The following is a 9,113-nucleotide window of genomic DNA, read 5'->3' as shown; positions in this document are numbered from 1 at the left end:
AAGGAAGAAACTAAATCAAGTATAAAGATAAAATGTAAATTTTATATATTCATATCGAATAATTTAATTTAATTCTTTTACCAAAATTGAATTAAAAAAGATTCAGTTTATCGTGGTCGGCAAATATTTGTCCGTATAAAAAAAGACTATATGCTTCTAAAAAATTTGAGAGTCTTTGTAACGAATACATGTGTATATAGTATGCGAGTAAAATGTATTCGTTTGTAAAATATATTCGTTGTATTTCATTCCGAGCATTCGGTTGTCCGTTGTACATTCGTATAGTGATATATATATATATATATATATATATATATATATGTACAGGAAAATGCATTTGTATATACGAAGAGAGAGGATTAAATTACTTCAAAATATTGCTTTCATTCGCGTGCTTCACGCTCAACAGTGCAGTCTCTCTTACTTTTAATTTAATTTAATTAAGCTCAAACAAACACTGTAAAATAATTCTACAATTTTGCAATATTAGTGTTTGTTAGTTTTACAGAACTTTTCATGTCTCGTTTTTACAAACAATACGATAGTTACTAAATGCTATATGTAATAACATTTTTTTACATTTTATTTATCTTTACGCACCACTTCCTTCACATTTCTATAAATTTAATTGATTTAACTCTATACTGTTTATACAAATATCGACGATGCCGCAGTTTGACTTGTGCCCATACATCGAGCATGCGAACATTTCGAGCAGGAGAATACGCCCCCGGATAAATTACGAGTTTTATAGTAATAATAAACACCGTGTGTCTCTGGACTGGAAGTATTGAATTTCTTTATACGGTGCTCGTCGTGTCATTTATCGAACAACAGATGTTAGCAACAGTTCGAATCATGCGATAATGACGTAAATCGACGGGCAGCGAATATTTTAATGTTTAATTCATGGTATTTTTCTTTAAGTAAGTGTTTAATAGTATCTATAACAGAAACACACATTTTTTACAACTTTCACTTTCTATTGCTAGTGAATGTATCTATTTCATAAATCTATTTTTCCGGGATTTTAAGCACGCACGATGCTTTTGAATCATATTTATTATTCTTATTGAACTTTCTTTTACCATTTTTACTGAATTTTTGTTAAAAAATGAACTAAATGACAATTGAAAAATTAATTTATCTAAAATATTAAACAATTAAAAGCGAATTGCTTCTAATAGTTGAAGAGAAATAAATGCGTTTATTAATATTCTAGAGCAAGCCCTGTAAGAATACACAAAATTAATGAGAAAAAATGAGATGAACCAAAGAAACAAAATGATGAAAAATAATATTTATGACATAATATTTACAGCATAAGATAATGAAAGCAGAGATAATGGTAATAATATTTTCAATATAAGATAAAACATGGCCGGAGACACTACCGCGTCTCCTGATAAAAAGCAGAGAGAGAGAGAGAGAGAGAGAGAGAGAGAGAGAGAGAGAGAGAGAGAGCATTATAGTATCAAGCCTTAAATCGATATTTTGGCCAACATTGTTTGTTCTTTGGCACAGATCCCACTATAATATAAATGCAAAGTGCGTTCTATGTATTCAGTCTTGAAACAGAATCTATTTTGTTTGAATGTCCTTGCTGTGATCAAACGTCAATACATTAACGACACGTGCAAGCTAAGCAAGTGCTCTCATTATGAACGGAAATCGCCGCCAAGCCTTCGACGTGTACTTAAAAGTCATTCTTTTACGTATTTTTCTTTTTTTTTTTTGTAGTATCTGCAGTTATGTCCCAGAGGTACAAAATAGATTTTCACTGTCGTTACGAACTATAACACGATTAAAGCGCGGGCAAGCTCGTGTCAAGAAAATCGCCCGGCTGCCGCGTCCTCTATTAACCTTATTAAGGCAAACTGGGCGACAACCTTGCCTTATAATTCCGTAATCCTATATTGCAACTTGATTCTGCTAGTGCTCCTTCGTGGAATTCGTCTTTGTATTCTTAGAAGGCTTGCTCTAGAATATTAATAAACGCCTTTATCTATCTCTCATTAGCTATCGGAAGCAATTTTGCTTTTAATAATTGTTTAATATGGCTTTGGTTCGATCTTGATCGTCTATCCAGCGCTAAAATAGAAAAATAAAGATGTGAAATGAGATTTTTGCAAAATGCAAATTACAAGAAATGCAAAAGGCGTTTTCTTATAGTAAAAATTGACAAAATCCTTACAAGGTTCACACACGCAACGATTAATGTAAAGTCCTCTCTAAATTCTTTGGTGTGAAACTTCACTTTAAAGAGTAAAAAAAACTAGAGCTAGTTTTGAAAAAAATCATTCAATTTTCAATCTCTAAAAGTGAGTTTTTAGAGTCTTCAGAGTTAGATTCTAATCTATTCGTTCTAATAGTTTCAGAGAGTAAGTACCTGACAATTTTTTTAAAGTAAAACAATACATAAGTGTATTAAATATAACTCAAGTTTTAATTTTTTGTTATATATTTTTTTATTTTTTGTCATTTGAGTATATCTAAGTATATTTGAATAATGACTGCGCGAAGAACTAAAATAACCGCAATCATTATTCACATATACTTACCTATAAATATACTTAAACGACATTCTTGTTTTCTATTGTTATATGTATATTTAATATTGTTATATGTATATTTTATATTTTATAACAAGAAATTAATATTTAATTAATATTTTATATCATTATTGTATTCTGAAAGTTGTTAGATTTTCGTGGCCTATCCTCTATTATATATATAATTACGTAAGAATTAATATCAATTATTGTAAATTAAAATAATTAATGAACATTAACAATAATCGTAGAATTAGCGTAAGGATCTCGAACAATGGTGGTCTGTACTGATGACTAGCTCGTATGTCAAGGAAATCCTCTCGGATTTTAACCTCCGCCTCTTTAATGTCAGAGTTAAGCCTTGCGATTTCCTAGAAAACCTTGGTCTCGTTCATCGCGAGCGATTAAATAGGACGTGATTTTTGGTACATTAAGTATTACAGTTTGAAAGTTAAGATCAAACATATAAAAATACTTACATAAATATTTTGGATTAACACATAATCAATAATATTTATATTAAAAAAATTATATTTAAAAAAAGAATTTGAAAAAACAAATTTTTGGTATAAAAAAATATACATTAAGTTTTGGTACAATTTTTTGTTTTCAAGTGCGTAAAGTAATAAACATTAATTTAAAAAATATATCAAATTGTTTTACGTGTAACTTTTGTATATGAAATACCGCTTTGATATTCTAAAATATGTCTGATATAACTTTTTATTTCTCTTCTCGCTTACCGAATACACGCAGGAATTTTCTGCAAATTTATCATTTTTTTTGTGTGGGTAAATCATGTATAGCAGTGGACACACATATATTAAGCCGGATTAAGCTGTGGCATGTTGGGGAATTTTTATCTATTGGTGTCGCCGATAATTCGGCGAGGGGCGTGTGATCGACGATATTTATAACGTACGTGACGTTACTCTTACTATTTTATGATTAATATATTCTCCTAATATGTTTGTTGCGCAATATCAAAATATGCAAAAAAAAATTCATTTAGATAATATACAAATAATTTCATGTTGTATAAAATTGACGTCATAGAAATATATATCTTGCTTACAAAGTCTTTAGACTATAATTAGCAATTTTAGTATAGATATCTGTAATTTTATACACGAAATATGTTGATATATCGTAATATATATTTTACATATGTGTGCGTATTTCTCATTTTTTAAATGTTTATTACATAATATATTTTTTATTACACAATATATAAAATTATAAACAAAATATCAATAACAAATATCAATAACAAAATATCACGAAGATTATCGATTGTATGGGCTTAAGATTTTTTATTGATATATAGGTATAATTATTTCATTATAAAGCCTAACGCTACGATCACGATATGTGAACGATAATTAATTAATTGAGTCATCGAGCGCAATTAGTGGTTAATAATTCCATATTACACTTAATGTGTACGCATTGACACAACACCTGTGCTAATATTCTGATATTAGCTTTAAGAACCCCAGAGTATAGAATGAAATACGTTTCGTCTGAAACGTGTCTCGTCGGAGTTAAATCGAACTCGACAGTCCAGCTTTTCAACAATGTGAATTCCTGTAACGCGAGTTGTAATCTGGGAAATTGGATTTGCAAGTTTCATGGAGAATACTCTTGTGAATGAAGATCCAAAGCCCATTCGCGAAACGTTAGGAGAAATCGGTTTTACAAAAGCTTTTACTATAATACATATATTCGAAAGATCTTAAAAAAATTCCACGAAAATTCTGTTATTCTGAGAAATCGCGCGCTGGTATATTTTAAATTATCAAAACGTTCAAAGAAAGTCTTAGTGTAAAAAGCTTAAATTTTATACTTATGCAAATTATATAAGAGAAACATTTGTTTTAAAGAATGTTATTTTGTAAAATTTTTAAATACTAAAAGTTACGCTCTCTTTCTTTTTTGTTGTAAGGAAGTAATTAAAAAAGTAAAGAAATGTGTTTATGTCGAAAATCTTATTTTGTAAAATTTTTTAATGCTAAAAGCTACACTCTCTTTTGTCTGTTTACAAGATGTAGTATGAAAAATAATTAACATTACGTAATAAACAGATATCTGTCATTCTCCTTTGTCTCTTGATTAATTTGAGAAGTCTTCTTAATGAGCACCTGCAGACTGTAAACACCTCAAGTGAGTTATCGATTTTGCCTACATAAATCAAGTAACGAGATTGCATAATGAATTGACAATTCACTTGTCGATACTCGTCGAACTATTTGCTTCACAATTTATTTCACATGATGCACAAATAAAATTTGTGCGTTTATGAGTTAACAAAAACAACCGAATTAGTCTCTCATTTTTACTTTTTATTATAAAAAAAATTAACGGCTAGTGATTCTTGCATTGGTTCGTTTCTTTCGAGCTTTCTCAGAGAAAAGAAACCAACAAAACTTTCATTTCATTGCCTTATGATTGCAGTAATCTTTAAACAAAAATATACATACACACACACACACACACACAAAATATAACTTGTGTACTGAGGCTATAATCGGCTAAGTTACATTTTTCATGCTCACTGACGCCGCTTGCATTATAGTTGTCAGTTTTGTTCGTAGAAAGTTAGTAAATAGAGCTCACGTAATCTTAGCCAAAACGTGGAGAGACAAATAATTTATTTCAATATACGTAAATATCTTAACGTTTTTCTTTAAATGCAATGTTTTCAACTCTCACGAGTTCGAACGGTCGCTAATGTATATTATTAACCAGATATTTGAAGGTTTTTTTATAGCATCTATAAATTGTATAATAATGATATATGAAAAGTTTAGTCGCAAAACTAAATTTTATGCGGAAGAGAACCATTAAACTTTTTGCCAACGCAATAACCTTAAAAGGGAAGATTTAGTACTACAATAATGATGTTTGAAGGGCTATGGTCGCTCGTAAATTTTTATATTCGCGTTATACTTCTCAATTTATGATATGAAATTTTGATAACTATAAAAAGTGAAGTAATATTAAAAATAATGTTGTTTAAATATTCATCAGACTACTTAAAAAGAAAGAAACGATTATATTAATAGTAATATCTTAATTTATCATTATATGTCAATAATAATAAAAATAATATTAAAATAATAATTTAAGATAATAAAATATTAGTAATATATATAATACAAAAATTGTAATTTTATTGTCTCTGAAGAAGGCTCAAAAATGAGCCGAAACATGTAAGCATAATTATTATTTATAATCTGCGCTTAATTCCTAGTGCCTTTTTCTTTCTAATTAAGTTTATGTTAGTAATAATTTAATTTTGTGATACTAAAAATAAAGTAGTACAAATAATATAAACCAATGTAATTCAAATTATACCAATACAAGAGGACAAAAAAATTTTGTTATCTATCCAAGTAGCTGCAAACTTATGTCGTTTATCATAATTTTTACGTTAAAATATTATAAAGACCATTCTATCAATCGTTCGGAAGAATCTATGGAAAGATACGCGGCTATCTTTGATATCTTCTTGGAATACCTTAAAGCTTGTATCAAAACTAAAAACAATCATTTTGAATGTTAATTATTACCTTTAATGTTTAATAAGACATAACTCCAGAATTTGTATTTTATAAATATACGTTACTAAGAATTTGATAAATATAAAAATTTGTAGTAAAAAAGATTTAAAAATAGTATAAAATACAGGACTCTCAATATAACAAATAAAAAAACAATGTAAAGGCAAATGAGAGTCAAACAAGAGATATCATCTCAATATTAATATATTCAGAACTCGCTACATTAATATAAGAACATAAACTAAATAATCGTGAACTAAATCGAATTTAAATATTAAATTTAATATGTTTCGACCTTCTATTGTGGCCCTCCTCAGAAAAGAAAAAATAAAAAAGGGAACGCAACATTATACATTTATATATTACAAAATAGAACTTAAATTAAGATATATGAAAATGTGAAAGCATTACAATGAAATGAAATAAGAAAATTAATTTAAGTTCTATTTTGTAATATATAAATGTATAATATTGCGTTCTCTTTTTTATTTTTTCTTTTCTGAGGAGGGCCACAATAGAAGGCCGAAACGTGTTAAATTTAATATTTAAATTCGATTAAGTTCACGATTATTTAGTTTATGTTCTTATATTAATGTAGCGAGTTCTGAATATATTAATATTGAGATGATATCTCTCGTTTGACTCTCATTTGCTTTTACATCGTTTTTTTTTTTTTTTAAAGATTTATTGAATAATTTAAAGAATTTTTGCCATGAAGTTAAAGAAACAGCGTAATCAGAGATGACTATTCTTGACAGGTTGAAGAGCAAGAGCAAGGTATGTAAAGCGGTACTCGTTATACTACAACTAAACGTGATTTTCGCAGTTTGTAACAGGAAGTCATGTGTTGTCGTAAATGTGTGGCGGATTTTCGCGTTTTATCGCACGCACGTACGATGAAGAGTGTATATATAACAGACGCGCAGAGGAAAAGTGTATCTTGCCGTCACACATGGACCGGCAGCGACGTAATTTATACAAAAAAAAAAATAAAAATCACGATGGCCTTGCATATCGCCGTGAAATGCGTTCGACGTGCGGAATTCCATGGAAAATTGAAAACAGAAGCTGAGTAGTGATTCGGTACAAATTCAGACAATCTGTTTCTCTTTTTGCATTATAAATCTGCAGTTTCTACCTTCACAATTGTCGCATTTATAAAGTAAGAATTTAAATTATTTTATTAGTTGAGTCAACAAATGAATTATTTAAATCGTAACCCAACCAAATTCATCATTTTATGATGCCGCATTAATCCTTTTTCTACTTTTTCCACGTTGTGGCAATTTTAAAAATACAGAGCACACTGCAGTTCGTCTGCTATTTTGTAATTCGCTCTCATTTAATAATCACGTTCCCAATACGAAGCGAACAATTTTTCATTAAAGTAATTTATTTAATGGGCGAGATTAACGTAATTCATGACGATTGTGCACGCAAAATAGTCATAAGAACGGTCATCGCCGTTTCGCTCATGGTTTCCGGAGTTATACGTGCCAATTTTCGAAGGCGAAGCTCGTAATGGAGGACAGGCATAACGGTGTACGTCACGCCGACAGCTTTTGTATTTTTTTTTTTCGCGGTATCTGCACGTGTATATATGTCTACTCGCACACAGATAATTACCATCTACGCCTGCGGAAAAATACTAGGTAATATATGAACCTTCGTTTCGCTATGCCTCTTTGAAAATTGAAATTACAAGTAGCAATAATTCTTGTGCCAATTCTTCAATCAGTAGAAAAAATATGCGAGCTAGAAAATAATCGTTTGCGCAACATCCATCACATTTTACGGCAATGTTTTAATTGAAAATATTATTGCCTACCTATACGAAGTATATTATTATTGACATATTAACGGGACGACCGTCACCAATTCTTTACCTGTCCGTCTTTCACATTATTTAATATGACTAAATATACATTTAGGTTAATAATAATTATTGTGTCTAGGAATGATAAATTATTCGAAAGCTCTGTTTGGTACAAATATTATTTGTGATCTCTATAAACATAATTGATTGCAATTGTTGGCACACTTAGAGGCAGTTGTTGTATTTAGGAAAATCCGACAGCAAATAGTAGATATTGCGCAATGTATTTGCGGCATTATCGCGCTGGCATGGATTTCCGCCTTTTACTACCAGAGTTTCATTCCGCTTCCCCACACACAGAGATTGGTATGCGCGAATACGTAATACATATGTATATAACATCTTGCCTTCTGCATCGATCTAGTCATCTTCAGCAAGTCGTGAAAGAACCAATGGCTCCGACCGCAATGTTTACCTACCATCATCATTTGCAAACTTGCAATAAAAAAGTTGAAAACGCGTATATAAAAATATCGAGAGAAATTACTTCTTGTATACCTATTATTCTATGCTTGTTTGTGGAGAACTTTTCCAAGAAGATTTAAACTTTTCTGTTATATTATATTTTTCTTGTTATATTATAATACCTTTTACATCTTTTATATTTTTATTTTGTAATTATATTTTATTGTATTACATAATTACATGTATGAATTTATGTTTCTCAAGGATGCTCAAATAGACGCATTTATAAAATTGCTACAAATTGAATTAAAATTTTTTGCTTGTACATAAAATTTTCTTTGTATAAATATGTAAATCACTTATATTGCTCTACTATTATTGATGTCATAAGTGTTGACATTTTATCTTTTGTTAGAAAAATATTTTACGAAAAATGTATTATTAAAGCCGTAAATCAAGGGCTTCGAGTCTGTTAGTTGCTTGTTATAATATTGAAACATAATACAATTTAAATAACAACATACAATGTTTCGACCTTATACATTAGGTCATTATCGTTTCAAACTAAACTCATATTCGTGCAAAACTATTGTTCAATCTACCAGTAAATCTATGTAACAGTAATAATAAATTGTATTATTATACGCGATTTGAATTATAGATATAAAAATTATTTATATATTATTTAAATATATTTATATATATAATAATATTTAT

This window comes from Cyphomyrmex costatus, unplaced genomic scaffold, assembly GCF_001594065.2.
Source record: "Cyphomyrmex costatus isolate MS0001 unplaced genomic scaffold, Ccosl1.0 scaffold130, whole genome shotgun sequence".
NCBI lineage: Eukaryota > Metazoa > Arthropoda > Insecta > Hymenoptera > Formicidae > Cyphomyrmex > Cyphomyrmex costatus.
This window is presented reverse-complemented; position numbering follows the sequence as displayed.